The sequence below is a fragment of the Ranitomeya imitator genome, chromosome 4 (assembly GCF_032444005.1).
Source record: "Ranitomeya imitator isolate aRanImi1 chromosome 4, aRanImi1.pri, whole genome shotgun sequence".
NCBI classification, from domain to species: domain Eukaryota; kingdom Metazoa; phylum Chordata; class Amphibia; order Anura; family Dendrobatidae; genus Ranitomeya; species Ranitomeya imitator.
In genome coordinates, this window is record NC_091285.1 from 580,652,507 (window position 1) to 580,675,285 (window position 22,779).

A 22,779-nucleotide genomic window follows, 5' to 3' on the forward strand; every position below is an offset into this window, starting at 1 on the left:
GGTCCCGCTGCGGTCTGGTCAAATGGGTATCTCGGGTCCGCTCCGGCGCCTCCCATCTTCATTCCATGACGTCCTCTTCTGGTCTTCACGCCGCGGCTCCGCTGAAAAAAAAACATGGGGACCACTCTATTCTTGATAACCAACCTTGCTGAGGGTTGCAGCCCCCAGTTGTAAGTTTGCCTGGTTGGTTCAAGAAAATAGGGGGAACCCACGCCAGCTTTTTATTTCATTTTCTTATATCACAGGTGGCGGCTGAGGAATACCCCGATCATCCGCTCCTGCTGTCACTAGTGGCAGCAAGTGTGTGATGATGGGCGTAAGAGTCCCAAAAGCTCCCACCTGCTGTCATCGTTCTGACTTTAACATAACTCTCATCATTCTCCTCTGCTCGCGCCGATCGCCGGCAGAGCAGGGGAGAATGATGAGAGCCGTCTTCAGCACCTGCTGCCTGGGAGCAGCGCTTACTGTAGTGCTTCTTCCCTGATGCGTGTCACACGGATGACATCAATTTATGTTCTGTGTGCGAGAAGTTTTGCCGCCCGTGCTGACAGTAAAAAAGCGGACTTGTCTATGTGTGGGACACAGTCTGTGGAAATACTGACTTATGCACAGACCCATTCATTTGAATGGGCCTACGTGTGTACGTGTCTTCGGTACATGTGAAAACTGTCACCACATGTACCAGAGACACGGATGTGTGAAAGAGGTCTTATATACAGTGCCTTGCTTTCGTATTCAGCCCCCTGGAACTTTTCAACCTTTTACCACATATCATGCTTCAAAGATAAAGATGCCAAATGTAATTTTTTGGTGAAGAATCAACAACAAGTGGAACACAATTGTGAAGTTGAACGAAATGTATTTATTTTACATTTTTGTGGAAATTTGAAAAGTGGGGCGTGCAACATTATTCTTCCCTTTTAACTTAATAGTTTGTTGCATCACCTTTTGCTGCGATTACAGCTGCAAGTGGCTTGGGGTATGTCTATCAGTTTTGTACATCGAGAGACTGAAATTCTTGCCCATTCTTCCTTGGCAAACAGCTCGAGCTCAGTGAGGTTTGATGGAGATTGTTTGTGAACAGCAGTTTTCAGCTCTTTCCACAGATTCTCGATTGGATTGGGTCTGGACTTTGACTTGGGCATTCTAACACCTGGATACATTTATTTGTGAAACATTCCTTTGTAGATTTTGCTTTATGTTTGGGATCATTGTCTTGTTGGAAGACAAATCTCCGTCCCAGTCCAGACCAAGTGCAGACCAAAAAAACAGGTTTTCTTCAAGAATGGTCCTGTATTTGGCTCCATCCATCTTCCCATCAATTTTGACAATCTTCCCTGTCCCCGCTGAAAAAAAGCAGGCCATGATGCTGCCACCACCATGTTTGACAGTGGGGATGGTGTGTTCAGGGTGAGGAGCTGTGTTGCCTTTACGCCAAACATTATTTGGCATTGTTGCCGATAAGTTTGATTTTTGGTTTCCTCTGACCAGAGCACAATCTTCCACATGTTTGGTGTATCTCCCAGGTGGCTTGTTGCAAACTTTAAACAACACTTTTTATGGATATCTTTGAGAAATGGCTTTCTTCTTGCCACTCTTCCATAAAGGCCAGATTTGTGCAGTGTACAACTGATTGTTGTCCTTTGGACAGACTGTCCCACCTCAGCTGTAGATCTCTACAGTTCATCCAGAGTGATCATGGGCCTCTTGGCTGCATCTCTGATCAGTCTTCTCCTTGTTTGAGATTAAAGTTTTGAGGGACGGCCGGGTCTTGGTAGATTTGCAGTGGTATGATACTCCTTCCATTTCAATATGATCGCTTGCACAGTGCTCCTTGGGATGTTTAAAGTTTTGGAAATCATTTTGTATCCAAATCCAGCTTTAAACTTCACAACAGTATCACGGACCTGCCTGTTGTGTTCCTTGGTCTTCATGATGCTCTCTGTGCTTCAAACAGAACCCTGAGACTATCACAGAACAGGTGCATTTATACGGAGACTTGATTACACACAGGTGGATTATATTTATCATCATTAGGCATTTAGGACAAGATTGGATCATTCAGAGATCCACAATGAACTTCTGGAGTGAGTTTGCTGCACTGAAAGTAAAGGGACCGAATAATATTGCATACCCTACTTTTCAGTTTTTGAATTTCCACAAAAATTTAAAATAACCAATAAATTTAGTTGAACCTCACAATTGTGTTCCACTTGTTGATTCTTTTGCACGGCACTGTACATGCTCAGTTATGACCAGTGCTGTGGAGTCGGGGAAATTGAGGAGTCTGAGATTTGGCTTGCCGACTCCACAGATTCTAACAGTGAGATCCTTCCCTCCTGCAAAATGAACTGTGCTACTTTCTGGTCTACAAGACAGGCTGCCAGTTATTTGCTTTTTAATTTATTTTCGATTTTAGAAAGGGAATGTGCCATCAGAAAATGATTTGTTTAAATCGACCTTTCATGTTGAATGTGTGGTAGTTTTTTATCTTTCATGTCGCTGTCTAAACTAGAAATGTTGCAATTCCGCACTGATTTTTCCACACCATCTGCACAGCTTTTTTTTTTTTTTTTTTTTTTTTTCTTTATATCCCGTTGAATAACATTGTACTGTACATCACAGTGCGGATCAGCAGTGTTTCTGGTGGAAAAATCTGCTGCGGGTCCGCAGCAAATCCCCATCGTGTGCACACAGCCTTATACTGGCCACTATATCAGACTTAAATTTCTCTTACTCTTCACAGAAGACTTTTCAGCATCCTCATTGAATCACACATAGGATTACAGTGATGTTACAGCTCACCTTCTTCCAATAAAATACTCACCCGGCTCCCTCGCAGCTTCCTGTCCTCGCTGCAGCGGTCACGTGGTGCCGCCGATTACAGTCACGAATATGCGGCTCCACCTCCCATAGGGATGGAGCTGCATATTCATGACTGTAATGGGCGGCACCACGTGACCGCTCATACAGGAGAAGGTGCGGCGAGGACAGGACGCTGCGAGGGAGCCGGGTGAGTATTTTATTAGCGGGCGGGCGTACAGAGGGTGGGAGGGGGGTGGGGACAGGGATCTTTATTTTAAACACGAAAAAAAACAAAAAAAAGGATTTTTCGTATCTTCTTTCCAGCGAACGCTGCTGGAGAGAAGATATGAATGGCGGCTTCAGCACCAGATGCAGGGGACATCGCTTATCTCTAGCGCTGTCTCCTGCACGCTCTGTGTGGTACCCAGTCGGCACACGGGCGGCACACATGTGCCACACTGATGTGCCACATAAACGCACGGACACGGATAATTCCGGTACCAATTTTTCCAGTACCGGAATTATCTGGACGTGAGACTGCCCTTATAGGGATTCTGAGCAATCTTTCTGTGCTGACAAAGTACAGGCACTCTATGCTTCATGGTGGGTCCAGTCATTTACATACACCTTCCCACCTGCTTGTTTTCCATCTATCTCCACCCTTCTCAGGAACTGTCGATCAAAGACGAGGGGTGAAGATAGAAGAGAAAAACAAGCAGGTCGGAATGTGTATTGATTGGCCATGTTGTGAAGCACCGAGCTGTAGGGCTCAGTTTGAAGTAGTAATTTTTTGATTACCCTTTGCCTTTAAGTTCTGACACACAGGTAGAGTTCAGTGTCTGCATACAGCATGGTCTTCGTGTTCAGGGATGTTGGCCTATACTGATTTATAGGGGTCAGCCAGTGTTAAAACCCTGCTGTTCTGTTCGGTCTGGGGAGACCTATTTTGAACTTTGGTATTTTTTGGGGTGTTCAAGATGCGGTTCTGAAACTTGTGGTTGATTGACTTAAATGAGGATGGGTCGGTCAGCCACGGGTTTCAGAGCCGCATCTTGAATATTTTAAAGAATATTGAAGTTCAAGGTCGGTCATTTTTGACCAACAGAACAGCAGGGTTTTAATGACTGGCTGTGTGCAAGAAGGTGGATGATCATTTAATATCCTGTGTAGACAGACCGACCTCACTTCCAATCGTTTATACAACAATTCAATGCTAATAGAATATAACTCTTCTTAGCAGCTCTGGTCCAGTTTGCAGAGAATGATGGTTTTTAAGCAAGCTTACAAAAATCACCCTATGATCTAGTGTTGTTCGCTGGGTGATTGGGAGCTTATTTAGACTGGGCGATAATCAGGAAACGAGCTTTCCTAGAAGAGGTCATTGGCAACATTTGGTCAGACCCTTAGGGCTCATACTCGTGTGAAATACGGCCGAGTCTCGCATGTTAAAACCCGGCTCTGCTGCCGGCACTCCAGAGCGGAGCGTGCGGCCGCATAGCAATACATGGAGCTGCACGCTCCGCTCCCAAGTGCTGGCGGCAGAGCCGGGTGTTGCCATGCGAGACTCGGACGTATTTCACGCAAGTGAGTATGAGCCCTTAGGCTTGTTCACATGCTGTGCTTTTGCAGCAAAAGCACATGCTACTTATTTTCCTTGATGATTTGAACCTTCAATGCGCCTGTATACGTAGACGGCTTTATAAGTGACTTAGTGATATTTATTGTTTTAATCAATTTTACACCAAGTTTAAGGTACTTTGTAGCTCTGACATATGACTGATCCAGTTATGAAAGTATAGGGACTGCAACTGCTCCATTTGCTATTGCATCTGTTAAAGGGAACCGGATGGCGGATACATGCTGCCTGTGGATAGATAGCATGTATCAGACACTGCATGATTTCAGCCATGTATATTTTAATTCTGAAACGCTGAGATGTTTCAGAGAAAAATGTAGTCAATAACTGATGGGGTCTGAATTGCAGGGGAGACTAGTCGGACAAGCGGCCCCCCCCGGCGGCTACTCCCCTTAGGGTACCCTGTAAACTCAAATCTATGTAATTTGCAAGTTCTGTACAAATTGTCCGTGGCTATTGTGTTGGCTCAGATTTTCATCAGTATTTGTTCCTCGAGTCTCTTGCCATCCCTTTTTTTTTTTTTTTTTTTCACTTATGAAAAACAAATGGCAAATCTTCTCCTATTCATTGTGTTGTTAATCAGTCGGCACATGGAGTACACACTGCCATCTGTGTGCTGTATGTCTGGCCTGTTACAGACCAAAACTGGACATGTCTCCAGCACTGTGAACGAGATCCCAACTCTCAATCATGACTTATGGAGAAAGCGAAGTGTATATTGACTGGCGTTGTGGATGTCTGCTGTGTGAATTGAGATGCTTTGGATGTCACTGCAGATTTCACTCTTTGCATTTCAAATTCTACAGCAAAAAGTTCCTGTGGAAACCTACCGATAAAAATGCAGAACAAATGCTGCACAGAGAGCATGCTCTGCCTCTGTTTATTGGTTGTGTAAGGTTATGTTCAAACGTGTGGCGTTCCTGCGGCTTTTTTTTTTTTTTTTCTTTTTGCAGCCAGCAAGTGTTTGCTGTGTTTTTTTTTTTTTTTTTTTGTCATGGTAGATTTATCTCTTATGCGTGCTGATAGTGTTTTTTGTGTGTTTTCATTACCCATTACTTTCAATGGGTGAAAAAACGCTGAGTGACATGCTATAGTCTGCAAAGCACAAAATACTGGAAACAAAACAAGCTGTGTGCAAGAGATGTCTGAAATCTCAGACTTTGCTCATACTGTAAAATGCAGCTGAAAATTTGCATAAAAAACCTGCCATGTGTGAATATGCCCTTACGTGAATAGGATGTTGTCAATCGCTTGCTATGTATTGTGCAAAAAATGTTATAGAAAGTGTGCAACAATCTGCCACGTGAGAATCCGATCTTTTGACTTAAAATAAAAAAATATCTGATTCCATTGAATAGCCCAGTTTCAATACTTCATTCAGCTGAAGAAAAGAAGCCAAACACTTTTTTTTAACCCTGTATTTATTGAAGTTTTTAAACTATAATTAACAGAAGAGAGAACCTGGCAGCCCGGGGTTGAAATTAGAAAATTACTTTAAAATACTTGTTCAAAAAGTAAATGTACATAGATATAACAACTACTGTAAATGGCATTTTTTTGAGACTATAAAAAAACACAAGAAAAATAATTGGCGGATTGAATTCAACTCGTATATATCTCTGCATTCTCCAGTATTTCAGGGCACTTTTAGGTAGGTTGTTTGGGTGGTTAAGTCTCATTCTAGGTGGCAGGTTGTATTTCAGAACTCCATATCTGCAGGTTAATAGGGTGTTGTGTGTTGTGTGTGTGTGTGTGTGTGTGTGTGTGTGTGTGTGTTGTTTTTTTTTTTTTTTTTGTTATACATGACAGGTTCTCTTTTAGTTAGAACGCCTTAGTTTTTGGGTACGGTAATTATCAATGCTGAGTAACTTTGACCTGCTTCTTACACTGCAAAATAATCGTGAATGAGCGTTAAACATGTTCATTTAGGTTATGTGCACACGCTGCGGATTGGCCGCCGCAGATTCGCAGCAGTTTTCTATGAGTTTTACAGTACCATGTAAACCTATGGAAAAGCAAATCCGCTGTGCACATGGTGCGGAAAATACCACGTGGAAACGCTGCGTTGTATTTTTCGCAGCATGTCAATTTTTTTTTTGTGTGTAGATTCCGCTGTGGTTTACACCTGCTCCTCAATAGGAATCCGCGAGTAATTCACAGGTAAAATGCACACGAATCTGCAACTTGTGCACATAGCCTTAAAGCGCTAGTCCAGCCGTGCAGTTAAACACTGGATCGGTGCTTTAACGATTATCTTGTCGTGTAAGCAGGCTGGTGATTGCCAGATGAACTCTCAAAGCAATTGTTAATCAGGTGACACGATCTTTTTAAAGGTGCAAAAAAAAGCGTCGCAGTTGTGCGTTGTCCTGTTTGTAAGCAGGATTTGCACTGCTATCTGACAGCCTATGTGCACAGGGTGATCTTCACAAATCACTCATTCTGCATCTGCTACTTTGGTCTGTTTGTGTATAGGGTATTTAAACTACCTTTTTATTGTAAGAATGCCAACACTGGTGGATTTACATGTAGAATTGCAATGTTGGATGACCCCATATGTACACTTTACATGTCATATTGCAGTGCATTTTCCAAACATGCATGTTCTGGATTATTGATGAACAGAACATGTCTTGGTAATCAGTCCATTCTGCTGAAATCCATTCCACTCATCTGATGAATGGTGTTTTTTTTTTTTTTTTGCATGCTTCATTCAGAAGTTAATAAAGTCCCCTATACACATTGGATGTTTGTTGGACAAGTAACGGCCATCTTTCCTGACTTAATTCCCCCCCCCATACTGAGCTCTCTGACATTGTGAGGACTTCTCTCCAAGGGAGCAACAGGATTGGCTGTTAGAAATCCAAATTGTCAGATCTTTTTTTCACCTGACCTGATCTGTTAACGGCCTCATACCATAAACTAGGCTGTTGCCTGGTATTGGTGGGTTTGGCCAGCTTTAGTTGCATGTGTCTGCGCACCATAAAAATCCTTCTTTGGGAAACACAAGGTGGATTGGAGACTCACAAGGAAGCCATCAACTTTATGTTCATTCCAAAACCCTTTAATGGGGTGACGGGGAATTATACCCCTCTGGCAGTAACTTATGTCCCACAACGGCAAAGATTTGATTGTTTGTAAACCAATATACACCTTTTAATTTGCTCCTCATCTGCCTAAGGTGTCTACCTGCACTTTAGTTTGTTGGCACGTGACAGTGACTTACAGAGCTGTGCTCTCTGCGTACCCTGTTTCCATGCATATTATGGAGGACATTGTAGTGTGTAAACGATATGGGGTTTTCCAGTTCCATGTAAGTATGGCTTAGTCATCTATTATAAAAAGTTCTGCAACTTTTGATAACGCTTTGTGTTTCGTGCATCATTTTCAATGTTTGTTCTTTCACAGTCTGGATGTAACCAGAAGTCCAGGGCTACCCGGTGTCTACCCACCGTCATGCAGCAGCGATTCTCTGACAAGTCGTGCAATAAACATTTGCGCTATTTGCTGTGGCACGTCTATTCTAGAACAGCCAGGTGTCAGACAATTTGCAGCTGTGCGGATCATGCGTTCAAGTCTATGGCAAATGTCACGTGCGACTTGCAACCGCATTTGTGACAGTGTCACAGTATGTCGCAGGTCACAACCCCATAGGAAATCCTTACATCCGATGTTGCAATGTATCACTGTGATTTCAGGAGATGTTTACACGGAACTTGTGCAGCATTTTATGCTACCAGCATAATCGATAAGATTTCTGAAATCTCATGGACACTGCTTTTTTTTTTTTTTTCTTTTTCTCTTCTTGGCTCATATTTTTGAGCCCTTCTGTTATTTTTCCCTAAGACACAGCATGTCCACTCCTTCAGTGTTTTTAGAGCTCTTTTCCCCATTTAAATGAGTGGCTAAAACTGTGCGTTTTCCTGCCACTGTTCTGATTTTTGGTGCGGGGAAAAAACGCTGTAAATATGCAGCATGCGAACATGCTCAGTGTAGTGTGGCATCATGTCACCATGTATCCCTAACCCCTGGGCTTCCCTTTAACAATACTTCTGTCACAGCTGGTTTCTGTGGTCGTACCAGTCTAGGTTATGCTCTGAGGGAATGTCCTCAGTAATTTGTCCCTACAGTCCTAGTTGTTAAATGGAAACTGCCAATTATTGCACCTAATTCTAACACTGTAATTTGTTACAAAAATGCACTTTAACCCTTTTACTATTGCAACTAGTTCATGTGATCTTTGACATCCAACCTATCACAGGAGCACAAACTCCAGACTGGATGAGTAAGCTCCGGTTTTGGCAGGATTTAGACCCCCTCTCCCACTGATATTCACCAAGTATATCCTCCCATGTATACAGTGGTCCTTGCGGTATCATTTCTGCCTTAAGGTACCGTCACACTAGACGATATCGCTAGCGATCCGTGACGTTGCAGCGTCCTGGCTAGCGATATCGTCCAGTGTGACAGGCAGCAGCGATCAGGCCCCTGCTGTGATATCGCTGGTCGGGGCAGAAAGTCCAGAACTTTATTTGGTCGCTGGCTCTCCCGCTGACATCGCTGAATCGGCGTGTGTGACACCGATTCAGCGATGTCTTAGCTGGTAACCAGGGTAAACATCGGGTTACTAAGCGCAGGGCCGCGCTTAGTAACCCGATGTTTACCCTGGTTACCATCGTTAAAGTAAAAAAAAAACAACCACTACATACTTACCTACCGCTGTCTGTCCTCGGCGCTCTGCTTCTCTGCTCTGGCTGTGAGCGCCGGGCAGCCGGAAAGCAGAGCGGTGACGTCACCGCTCTGGTTTCCGGCCGCTGTGCTCACAGCCAGAGCAGAGAAGCTGAGCGCCGGGGACAGACAGCGGTAGGTAAGTATGTAGCGTTTGTTTTTTTTACTTTAACGATGGTAACCAGGGTAAACATCGGGTTACTAAGCGTGACCCTGTGCTTAGTAACCCGATGTTTACCCTGGTTACCTGGGGACTTCAGGATCGTTGGTCGCTGGAGAGCTGTCTGTGTGACAGCTCTCCAGCGACCAAACAGCGACGCTGCAGCGATCGACATCGTTGTCGGTATCGCTGCAGCGTCGCTGAGTGTGAAGGTACCTTAAGCGACGCGGCAGCGATACCGACAACGATGTCGATCGCTGCAGCGTCGCTGGAGAGCTGTCACACAGACAGCTCTCCAGCGACCAACGATCCCGAAGTCCCCAGGTAACCAGGGTAAACATCGGGTTACTAAGCGCAGGGCCGCGCTTAGTAACCCGATGTTTACCCTGGTTACCAGCGTGAAAGTAAAAAAAAAAACAACCACTACATACTTACCTACCGCTGTCTGTCCCCGGCGCTCTGCTTCTCTGTACTGGCTGTGAGCACAGCGGCCGGAAAGCAGAGCGGTGACGTCACCGCTCTGCTTTCCGGCTGACTGACGCTGACAGCCAGTGCAGGAGGAGTGCAGAGAAGCAGAGCGCCGGGGACAGACAGCGGTAGGTAAGTATGTAGTGGTTGTTTTTTTTTACTTTTACGCTGGTAACCAGGGTAAACATCGGGTTACTAAGCGCGGCCCTGCGCTTAGTAACCCGATGTTTACCCTGGTTACCAGTGAAGACATCGCTGGATCGGTGTCACACACGCCGATCCAGCGATGTCTTCAGGGAGTCCAGCGACGAAATAAAGTTCTGGACTTTCCTCAGCGACCAACGATCTCCCAGCAGGGGCCTGATCGTTGGTCGCTGTCACACATAACGATTTCCTTAACGATATCGTTGCTACGTCACAAAAAGCAACGATATCGTTAACGATATCGTTATGTGTGAAGGTACCTTAAGTGTGACGGTACCTTTATCCTAGGGACAAGGATACAATTAGCTTCAAAGTTTATCTGAGTGCAGAATCTCCGGTGTAAACTCATTCACCATTCCTATTGCGTGTATGACTGGGGTGTGGGAAGGTGGGACCTAGCAGAAGACTGGATGAAGCTGGGTCTCATAGGATACACCAAGACCCTACAGCGTAAGGCAGTGTTTCTCAACTCCAGTCCTCAAGACCCCACTACAGGTCATGTTTTCAGGATTTCCCTAGTATTGCACAGGTGATAATTCCATCGCCTGCTCAAGCATTAATTCCATCGCCTACGCAATACTAAGGAAATCCTGAAAACATGACCTGTTGTGGGGTTTTGAGGACTGGAGTTGAGAAACACTGACGTAAGGGGACACTAGTTCTGCTGTTGCACTTGTGTATCACTTACTGCACTTCAACATCTGAACAAAAGAGCAGTGATGAGACCATTTCCTTGCTCAAAGCTAGAGATCGTGGGAAGTGTGTTCTGCATAGGGAGAGTTGGGTCAGAGGTGAAGAAATGCTCAAGTTGGCAGATAACCCAGAAATGGCACATCATCTAAGACAGGTATGCACAAGAATTAATATATGTAGACCCATTTCTCAATTTTATATACAGGTGTTTCTCACAAAATTAGAATATCATCAAAAAGGTAATTTCAGTTCTTCAATACAAAAAGTGAAACTGATATTACTTAGTCATTACAGAGTGATCTATTCAAGTTGTTTATTTCTGTTAATGTTGATTATGGCTTACAGCCAATGAAAACCCCAAAGCCATTATCTCGGTAAATTGGAATACTTTATAACGCCAGCTTGAAACATGTTCGTTAAATGCACTCAATACTTGGTCGGGACTCCATTTTTATCAATTACTGCATCATTGCTGCATGGCATGGAGGCGATCAGCCTGTGGCACTGCTGAGGTGTTATGGAAGCCCAGGTTGCTTTGATAGCAGCCTTCAGCATGTCTGCATTTTTGGGTCTGATGTCTCTCATCTTCCTCTTGACAATACCCCATAGACTCTATGGGGTTAAGGTCAGGCGAGTTTGCTGGCCAATCAAGCACAGTGATACTGTTGTTTTTAAACCAGGTATTGGTACTTTTGGCAGTGTGGACAGGTGCCAAGTCCTGCTGGAGAATGAAATTTCCATCACCAAAAAGCTTGTTGGCAGAGGGAAGCATGAAGTGCTCTAAAATTTCCTGGTATTCGGCTGCGCTGACTTTGATCTTAATAAAACACAGTGGACCTACACCAGCAGATGACATGGCTCCCCAAACCATCACTGATTGTGGAAACTTCACACTAGACCTCAAGCAGCTTGGATTGTGGCCTCTCCACTCTTCCTCCAGACTCTGGGACCTTGATTTCCAAATGAAATGCAAAATGTACTTTAATCTGAAAACAATACCTTGGACCAATAAGCAGCAGTCCAGTTCTTTTTTTTCTTTTTTTCTTTTTTCCCTTCCTTAGCCCAGGTAAGGGTATGTTTCCACGTTCTGGAAACGCTGCGTGTTTGACGCTGAGTAGAGCGGCAGCGTCCAACACGCCGCGTCCAGATGTTACAGCATAGTGGAGGGGATTTCATGAAATCCCGTCTCCACTATACATTAAAAGACGCATGCGGCAGAAACGGACATGCGGCGCCTCTTTTCAGAACGCAGCATGTCCTTACAGTGCTCAAACTACGCAGGTGACCTGCTAGTGACCTCAGGTGCAGATTTGGTGCAGAATTTACCCACGTCAAATCCTGACCAAATCCTGATGCAATCCTGAACGTGGACACATACCCTCAGACGCTTCTGGCGTTGTCTACTGGTCATGAGTGGCTTGATGCAAGGAATGCGACACTTGTAGCCCATGTCCTGGATATGTCTGTGTGTGGTGGCTCTTGAAGCAATGACTCCAGCAGCAGTCCAGTCCTTGTGAATCAAATTTTGAATGACCTTTTCTTAACAATCCTTTCAAGGCTGCGGTTATCCCGGTTGCTTGTGCACCTTTTTCTACCACACTTTTTCCTTCCACTCAACTTTCCATTAATATGCTTGGATACAGCACTCTGAACAGCCAGCTTCTTTAGCAGTGACCTTTTGTGGTTTACCCTCCTTGTGGAGTGTGTCAATGACTGCCTTCTGGACATCTGTCAAGTCAGCAGTCTTCCCCATGATTGTGGAGCCTACTGAAACGGACTAAGGCCTCTTTCAGAATTCCGTCTTTTCAGATCCGTTGCAATGCGTCGTTTTTTTTGTTGTTTTTTTTTTCTTCACAAAAACGGATCCTGTAAATGTGCCAGCAGGATCTGTTTTTTCCCATAGACTTGTATTAGTGACGGATGGCCACACGTCGCGTCTGTCGAGCGACGGATCCGTCGTGTTTTGGCGGACCGTCGTCTGGAAAAAACATTCAATGTAACGTTTTTTTTGTCTGTCGGGAAAACGTGTCGCGACGGATCCTGCGGCATACGTTGTTGACTAGAATGGAAGCCTATGGACGCAGGATCCGTCGTGACACGTCATATGACGGAATCCAGCGCTGGAATCTGTTTTACACTGAGCATGCTCAGAATCAGGAATTTGTGGCCAGACAGGCCCCAAATCTATATAAACCTGGCCTGGGGCGTCGCCCCCAAATGTGCCAGCAAGACTTCTGCCAGCCTGAAGACAGCCAGCCAGTCAATATATTGGTTTCCCTATTTTCCAGTAGCCAATCACATTTGGGAGACTCCCATTTTTAGGCATGGAAAACAGATCCATCAAAAAAAAAAAAAAAGATGCAACGGATCCAGTTTTTCGACGGAACAGTCTAGCGGATCCGTCGAAATACTGGATGCGTTGCATCCGTTTTTCACAATTTTTGATGCATCCGTCGATACGTCACGCCGACGCATTGTGACGGCCGCCAGACGACGCAAGTGTGAAAGAAGCCTTAGGGACTTTTTTTTTATGCTTAGGAAACCTTGGAATAGATAGGAATACCTTAAATAGATCACTCTGTAATTGTTCTATATAATGAGTTTCACTTTTTGTTTTGAAGAACTGAAATAATTAACTTCTTGATATTCTAATTTAGTGAGAATCACCTGTATGTTGAGGCGCCCACTAAAAGACCATTTCAGACGATTACCACCACTTTAGAGTAGATAAAAAGCAATTGTGTATGTATGTATATTTATTTTTTTTTTAATTTGTAACAATTTTATTATAAATCACACAGACGAGATTAAATTGCAAAAAAAAAAAAATTCTGGCCAAACCAATACATGGTGTGAGACTTGGTGACACTACCCATCATGCCATCTTAGGGCAGTCCCACACGTCCAGATAATTCCGGTACCGGAATTGTCCGTGTGCCCGTGCGTTTCTGTGGCACATCAGTGTGGCACACGTGTGCCGCCCCGTGTGCCCACTGGGTACTACACGCACCGTGCAGGAGACAGCACTAAAGATTAGCGCTGTCCCCTGCATCTGGTGCTGAAGCCGCCATTGATATCTTCTCTGCAGCAGCGTTTGCTGTAGAGAAGATATGAATATTCCTTTTTTTTTTTTGTTTCTCGTGTTTAAAATTAAAGATCCATGTCCCCTCCCACCCCCTGTGCACCCACCCGCTGTTCTTAAAATACTCACCCGGCTCCCTCGCTGGCTGGCGCTGCTTCCTGTCTGCACCTTCTACTGTATGATGTCACGTGGGGCCGCTCATTTACAGTAATGAATATGCGGCTCCACCCCTATGGGAGGTGGAGCCGCATATTCATGACTAATCGGCGGCCCCACGTGACCGCTCATACAGTAGAAGGTGCGGCCAGGACAGGAAGCAGCGCCAGCGAGGGAGCCGGGTGAGTATTTTAAGAACAGCAGGTGGGAGGGGGGTGGGGACATGGATCTTTATTCTAAACACGAGGAAAAAAAAAAAGGAATATTCATATCTTCTCTACAGCAAACGCTGCTGCAGAGAAGATATCAATAGCAGCTTCAGCACCAGATGCAGGGGGCAGCGCTTACTGTAGCGCTGTCTCCTGCACTGCACACGGACAGATTCCATGTGCGGTACGTGTTTTACACGGACCCATTGACTTTAATGGGTCCGTGTAATCCGTGCGCTCCCACGAACACTGACATGTCTCCGTGTTTGGCACACAGAGACACGGTCCGCAAAAAATCAATGACATCTGCACAGATGCATTGATTTCAATGTGTCTACGTGTGTCAGTGGCTCCGGTATGTGAGGAAACTGTCACCTCACGTACCGGAGCCACTGACGTGTGAAACCGGCCTTACTGAGACCACCATGATCTGAGGTATCCTGCCATTTACTCATGCCTGATGAAGGCTCTGTGACTTGAAAGTTTGCACTCACAAGAAACTATATTGTGAATGTTCTGCCCTGAAAAAAAAACAAAAAAACTTCATATCAGCTATGTTGCCCGGTTTTGCGTGTAAACAAGTTTACTCTGCATGAGGTGTAGTCTCGTTTTTGACACCATTAAGATTCTTGTGTAATGTGTGGAACTTGGAAAATTATTTGGAGGGAATTTAAAGCAATGCTGCAATAGTCATATGTTTTTTAATCATTCACTATACAGGAAAATTGACCTACTACCCCTTATTCCATGAAGCGTTCGTTATACAAAACACAACTTCTAGTGCTTTGTCCCCCCACCCCCCATTTTTGGGAGGTGACGTGAACAAAACAGCACTTATGGCACTTTGAGCCTAAAAACCAATTCTTTAGATACACTTTTTTTTTTAAACATGATATTTTGTTTTTAATATAAATTTTTATATATTTTTTTTATTTTTTTTTCAGCCTCCCTCTCGCCATGGGACTTGAACCTTTAATCACATAAACACAGGTACAATTTTTTTTAATTTTTTTTTTTTTTTTGATACATTTTAAGACCTCCGTTTGGACATCTGTTTTAACGTACGTGGTCTGTGTTTTCCTAGATGGAGCACCCCTCCCAGTGTAATCAGTAGTCGTGTTCGCTCATCCATGTGGATTTGCAGACCCAGGGGTCAAAGAAATTAGAGAAATGTCCGTTTCCCTTTTTTTTTTTTTTTTTTTTTTTTTTTTTTTTAAATCTGGATCAAAATCGACAGGGGGTGGGAGGGGGGGGGGTCATGGATCTTTATTTTAAACACGATTATTCATTTCTCTACAGCAAACGCTGCTGCAGGGAAGATATGAATCGCGGGCTTCAGCACCAGATGCAGGGGACAGCGCTAAACTTTAGCGCTGTCTCCTGCACGATGCGTGTGGTACCCAGTGGGCACACGGGCGGCACACGTGTGCCACACTGATGTGCCACAGAAATGCATCGGGACACGGATAATTCCGGTACCGGAAAAAATCTGGACGTGTGAGACTGCCCTTAGGAGTCTCCAGCGATGGAGAAGTCATACCTTCTGATGGATAAAGGATAACTTCCAAACATCCAACAACCGCTTTTTCTGACAGAATTGCCTGTCTACTGATTACTAGTTCTTTATAGATTTTCACTGTCTGGAACTTGTGAGCACACATGTTTCCATTCACTGATGCTTTATTTGATGGCTGTGTAGCTTTTAAGTATACATTAATTCATTGTCCTTTTACATAAAATACGTTGTTGCCCCTTGATGGCATTCTGTGCTTTTCCCAGAGGTCGATGCAAGTGAGCAGAGATGAAGGGGAACCGTACATTCCAAGTGTTGTAGGCTACTTGTTCTAGAAATTAGCAGGGATTAAATTGGAGGTTTTCCCAAGAAAAAAGTTAATTTTAAAGTTCATTTTAATCAATAGATCTTGAAATAATAATTTTCACAATTGGATGTGTTTATATAAAAAAAATAAATAAAAAAACAAACTACGGTAAATAAATAAATCCTGTGCTGAGATAATCTTAAAAATGTTTCCTGACTGAGTCTGACCGTGCAGGGACATGTTTGGATATACCACAGCTCCCGGGCAGGGGAGGAAGCAAGAGTATATAGACATAACCGCACCAGATCACAGATGATTCTTTCTGTGTGAAAATATTTCACTTTTTTTTTTTTTTTTTTTTTTTTTTTTTCCCCTTTAAACCTTCCAGGAAGCAGCAGCTGTTATCCCCTGATGTCCTGTCTGTATACTCTTTTTTTTTTTTTTTTTTTTTTTAATTTTTTTAGGCTACTTTCACACTAATGTCGGTACGGGCCCATTGCAGTGCGTCGGGCCAACACATGCTGTGAAGTAAAAGCACAACGGGGGCAGCGGATGCAGTTTTTCAATGCATCCGCTGCCCCATTGTAAGGTCCGGGGAGAAGGGGGCGGAGTTCCGGCCACGCATGCGCGGTCAGAAAAAGCGGAACAGACGGATAAAAAAAACATTGCATGGAATATTTATTTATTTTTTGTCCCGACGGACTGCAAAAACACAACGCATCCGTCGCAACACGGATGCGACATGTGGCAATCCGTCGCTAATGAAAGTCTATGGAGAAAAAAACACATCCTGCGGGCAACTTTGCAGGATGCGTTTTTTTCCTCCAAAATGACGCATTGAGACGGAGGCCAAATGACGCTTGTGTGAAAGTAGCCTTAATCTTTAGTCACACTAAACGACTTACCAACGTTCACAACCAGCGATACGACCTGGCCGTGATCGTCGGTAAGTCGTTGTGTTGTCGCTGGAGAGCTGTCACACAGACAGCTCTCTCCAGCGACCAACGATCCGGGGAACGACTTCCGCATCGTTGAAACTGTCTTGCTGAAGTCCCCCTCCAGCACCCAGGTAACCAGGGTAAACATCGGGTTACTAAGTGCAGGGCCGCGCTTAGTAACCTGTAATTTACCCTGGTTACCATTGTAAAAGTTTAAAAAAAAGAAAAAAAAAACCAAACAATAAAACAGTACATACTCACATTCTGATGTCTGTCACGTCCCCCGGCGTCCACAGGGTTAACTGCTTTCGGCAGGAGCGCTGCTAATGCATGCGCTGTTGCCGAGAGCTTCCCTGCATTGACTGTCAGCGCCGGCAGTAACAGCGTGTGCTCTGCTTTACGGCCGGCGCTGTGGACGCCGGGGGACGTGACAGACATCAGAATACGAGTATGTACTGTTTTGTTTACCCTGGTTACCCGGGGACTTCGCATAGTTGGTCGCTGGAGAGCTGTCTGTGTGACAGCTCTCCAGCGACCACACAGCGACGCTGCAGCGATCGGGATGGTTGTCTAGATCGCTGCAGCGTCGCTAAATGTGACGGTACCTTAATACTTCTTTGCGAAACAGGTTTTAGCAACACATCTATTTTAGTTAATCCTTGCAGTATTGTAGCTTGGTGTGGCCTAATGGCACTTGGTGGGTGTGGGGGCAGGGAGCGAATTCAATCAATGGCAACTGTATTAGGCTAGGGACACGCGGTTTGTGGCCACTGCTGGATTGCATTCACACATTGCGTTTTTGCCACCATTTTACTGTACTAGCAAAATGAATGTGATTTTCTGCAGTCTCATGCACTCACTGCTTATTTATTCCTTGCAGATATGAAGCAGTTTCACATCATCAGTTTGTTCATTCTTCAGCAGTAGTCGCCCATTCAAATGAATGAGAAAAAAACGCATAAAGAAAAAGTGCTTATTTTTCCCAGCGTCTTCAGATGGAAGCCAAAAGTACACTTTGTCTATAGTAAAAGTTCTATGGCCCTGTTCACATATCCATGTTTTATAGCAGACTGTCCCCCACCCTCTCAAAAACAAACAAAAAAAAAATCACAGAGACATGTCTGTTTTTGATTGGTGTCTCACAGGTCAAAATGTAGGTCTCGTGCAGACATCCGTACATATCGTTCTAAGTATGTGAAAGTCTTGGAAATATGTAAGAAGCTGTGACACTGGGGTTGGGAGAGCCGCAGCCAGTCTGTACATTGTGAGATTGGACCGAGATCCACGGACGTCTGACCCTAACCTATACAAGCCTGTGGGTCTGTGAAAATCGGAGTGCACACAGAGGCCAGAAAGTCTGTGTCCGTGTGCTGACCATCCCATGATTAACCTTGCAATGAATAAAAGTTTATTCATTTTATTTTTCCATAAACCCTGGCCACCCACTGATGAAACTGATCCAAAACACTGAACCAGCGTCTGAGCGAGGCCTTAGGCTAAGTCTTAGGCGTTACATGTGCGGACCATTCTGCCAATACCCCTTATGGTATCGGGAATAGGCCGGTGTCGCACCTGCGATGAGCTCATGTCACATCGGACCATTGAATCAACATTTTGTTTCCAATACTTTTCTCTTCTGAAACCTCCTATAGTTAGAAACCCGCAGCAGGAACAATAAGATGCACTCACAAGCCGCATCAAAATATCTAACGCCTGCATCTTCGAAAGGGGTCCTTGGGGTGTCTTGTTTTTTTTTAATGCAATCCATAAAGTTCTCATGTGCCAGAAATGTTTTCTAAGGAGGCTCTGGTTAGAGGGGTACATTAGTACATTGCAGTCTGTCGGCCTATAATAAGTACTATGGAATAACTTTTGCACCTTCCTGTATCTTTCCTTCTGATAAGGTCCTTTTTAGTTTGAGATATTCTGATGAATACATTGCATGATTTATGCTTCACTTCGTGTTTACATTGTGAATTCCTTGCTATTTACAGAAGTGGTGAATTTTTCTTTCTTGTGTATGTAAATATTTCTTGACTTTGGGAGACTTCTTGCTGTTTCCTCCTCTCCCCCTCCCCCTTGGGATCCCTTTTGTGCTTTTCTCATTTTAGTCTGGAGCCCTCTTTAACCTTTAGTGGCCGGTTTCCCCCTGAGAGCCGTGCAGTATCACAGTATCCCAGCGCTGGTGTAGCTGAAGATGGCATCTAATGTAGTTTAGCTCTGTCTAGGGGAGAGACCAGACACAGTGTGGCATCTGATACCCATTAAAAGCCTGCAGTCTGAGGCTTTCGCAGTATGTCTGATCACCCCAGTCCTTAGTGTTCCCGTCTGCTTGTTTCTGGATGGGCTTGCCTATGTTTTGGAGAGCGATATAAAGTATCCTCAACATATTTATTGCAGACATAGTTTCTTTCTTCCATTTATTCCCCCCTCCTTTTCTTTCCTCTTTCCCCTCCCCCTCTTACTCTTTCCCCCTCTTACTCCTTCCCCTCCCCCCTTATCTTTCTCTCCCTTCCCCCCTCTCGCTCTGTTTTCCTCCCCCTCGTTCTCATTCCCTCCCGCTCTCTGGTATACTTACGTTGGAAGTAGTTACTTTGGAAAGCTTTTCTTTTATTTAGGATGTAGTTATAAGTTGCATTACTGTAACTCCAGACCATGTACATAAGGAGACGCACAGTATCAGTATTTTGTTCATTAGGCAGCACTTTACACTAAGCTTATGATAATAATAATAATAATAATAATAATAATAATAATAATAATAATAATAATAATAATAATAATAATAATAATAATAATAATAATAATAATAATAAATTATTATTATTATTATTATTCCATTAATTCCATGGTGCTGTACATGAGAAGGGTTACATACAGGGTTATAGATATCATTTACAGTAAACAAATTTACAGTGACACAGACAGCTCTCCAGCGACCAACGATGCCGAGGTCCCCGGGTAACCAGGGTAAACATCGGGTTACTAAGTGCAGGACCGCGCTTAGTAACCCGATGTTTATCCTGGTTACCAGCGTAAAAAAACAAACAGCACATACTTACATTCCGGTGTCTGTCCCTTGCCGTCTGCTTCCCGCACTCAGTGACTGCCGGCCATAAAGTGAAAGCACAGCGGTGACGTCACCGCTGTGCTCTGCTTTCACTTTACGGCCGGCAGTCAGTGAGTGCGGGAAGCAGACGGCAAGGGACCTGACGGACACCGGAATGTAAGTATGTACTGTTTGTTTGTTTTTTACGCTGGTAACCAGGGTAAACATCGGGTTAATAAGCGCGGCCCTGCGCTTAGTAACCCGATGTTTACCCTGGTTACAAGCGAACGCATCGCTAGATCGCATCGCTAGATCGGTGTCACACACACCGATCTAGCGATGACAGTGGGAGATCCAGCGACGAAAGAAAGTTCCAAACGATCTGCTACGACGTACGATTCTAAGCAGGATCCCTGATCGCTGCTGCGTGTCAGACACAGCGATATCGTAACGATATCGCTGGAACGTCACGAATCGTACCGTCGTAGCGATCGAAATGGCACTGTGTGACGGTACCCTTAGTCTGGCTGGGATAGGAGGCGTGCGGGTTCGCGTGTGCAACAGATTTTAAGTGTGACAGTTTAAACTGCTTTGCAGTTAGACAATGACAGTTGGACAGGGCAGGAGACAGGTAAGGCTACTTTAACACTAGCGTCGTACTCGGCCCGTCGCAGTGCGTCGGGCCGACGTACCGATGCTAGCAGTGAATGTTTCTAGCATTTTTCCAGCGCATCCGCTGCCCCATTGTGAGTTGCGGGGAGGTGGGGGCGGAGTTCCGGCCGCGCATGTGCGGTCGGAAATGGCGGACACAACGCTGCAAAAAAGTTACATGTAACGTTTTTTGCTGCCGACAGTCCGCCACAACAAGGCGCAACCGTCGCACGACGGTTGCGACGTGTGGCAAAGCGTCACAATGTGACGCTGTTAGTCAATGGAGAAAAAACGCAAGCACTTTTGCAGGATGCGTTTTTTTTCTCCTAAATGACGCATTGCGACGTGCAGTGCACGACGCAAGTGTGAAAGTAGCCTAAGCTGCACAAGTTTTTCAAACAATCATGCTTCTTGGTCAGTCATACTACATTATGCATTTATCATGTCAATCTGCTTCTTATTTGTTTTTACTTCTGCTTTCTCACAACTTGCCCGCCCTTTAATACATTCTGGGCACTCTCTCTATATCCACCCCTCCCTTCTCCCCTCTCCCATGTATAAATCTAAGGCTCTTCTGACATTTCTTACCCACGCCATACCAGCCACTACCACCATTCAGCACTCAAAACATTCATACAAATCATACCACCACCTGCTCTTTGGTTTTTCTCCTTCTACTAGTTGCAGGTGACATCTCCCCAAACCCTGGACCTCCCTCCACCAGCATACATTACTCTCCTCCAGCTACATATAGAAACCCTGCTGATCTTAACATTCAGTGCATGCCTTCTATTGCTTTCCACTGTGCTCTCTGGAATGCACGGTCTGTGTGTAACAAACTAACGTACATTCACGATCTTTTCCTCTCTAACTCCCTTAACCTTCTTGCTATTACAGAAACCTGGATCCAGCACTCGGAGACACCACCGCCGCTGACGCTCTCTCGTTTGGTGGGCTGAAATTTTCACATACCACCAGACCTGAGAACAGACAGGGTGAAGGTGTTGGTTTATTCCTTTCATCACAATGTGCTTTCCGGGTCATCCCCCTGGTTCCCCTCACTTACATTTCCTTCCTTTGAAGTCCACGCCGTCAGACCCATTAAGTTCTTCTCCTTGCGGGTGGCGGTTGTTTATCGCCCTCCAGGCTCCTCCCACCTGTTTCTAGACCACTTTGCCTCCTGGCTTACTCACTTTATATCCTGTGACATCCCCACCCTCATCATGGGAGACTTTAACATCCCCATCAATGATCCTCTCTCCCAATCTGCCTCTCATCTTCTCTCTCTAACTTCTTCATTCAACCTCTCACAGTTTACTAATTCTCCTACACATGAGGACGGGAATACTCTGGACCTGGTTTTCTCCCATCCCAGATCGCTGCACGACTTTACTAACTCCACTCTCCCGCTCTCGGACCACAACCTTCTTTCCTTCTGTCAAGAATTGTCTCCTCACCCGGGACACCCCCACTTACCACACTTATCGGAATACACGTACCATTAATACCCAGCAGCTTATGGACAGCCTCCACACATCTTTAGCCCCCATCTCCTCACTCTCCTGTCCAGACTTGGCATTGTCACACTTCAATATTACACTGAAGAATGCCCTAGATGAAGCAGCACCTTCTACACGCAGAAAGACCCCGACGCAAAGGCAGCCCTGGCACACTATGCAAACACGCTTTCTTCAGTGCTGCTCAAGGTGTGCAGAGCGGCAGTGGAGAAAATCTCTTAGCAGAAGACTTCATCCACTAGAAGTTCATGCTCAAAACCTATAACTCTGCCCTTTCTCTGGCCAAACAATCCTACTTCACCACCCTCATCACCTCACTATCCAACAACCCAAAATGACTTTTTGAAACCTTAAACTCCCTCCTGAAACCTAAAGTACAGGCCCCCATCTCTAATCTCAGTGGTGAGGATCTGGCCACTTATTTCCTAGAAAAAAACCACATCCATCAGAATCTCTCAGCCCAATCTCCTCAGTGCCTGGATCTCCTTCCCTGCCGCACCTCAAGCTCACTAGACATCCTTGAGCCTGTTTCAGAAGAAGAAGTTTCCAAGCTCCTCACTTCTGCTCGGCCTACAACCTGCCATAGTGACCCCATTCCTTCACCTCTCCTGCAGTCTCTCTCACCAGTGGTCACCACTCACCTGACTAAAATATTTGAGGCTACTT

General features: G+C 44.8%; 1 protein-coding gene across 3 annotated transcripts in view; it reads left to right on the forward strand.

The window, feature by feature from the left end:
- Positions 1-22,779, forward strand: part of PIAS1 (protein inhibitor of activated STAT 1) — a 124,884-nt gene that overhangs the window by 7,897 nt on the left and 94,208 nt on the right. The window contains exon 1 of one of the 3 annotated variants that reach the window (XM_069766416.1): positions 15,081-15,128. The exons of the other annotated variants lie outside the window; for them this stretch is intronic. The gene's annotated coding sequence lies outside the window, so the exon portion shown is untranslated. Of the gene's footprint in view, positions 1-15,080; positions 15,129-22,779 lie in introns of those variants that run through there. 3 annotated transcript variants of the gene reach the window in all.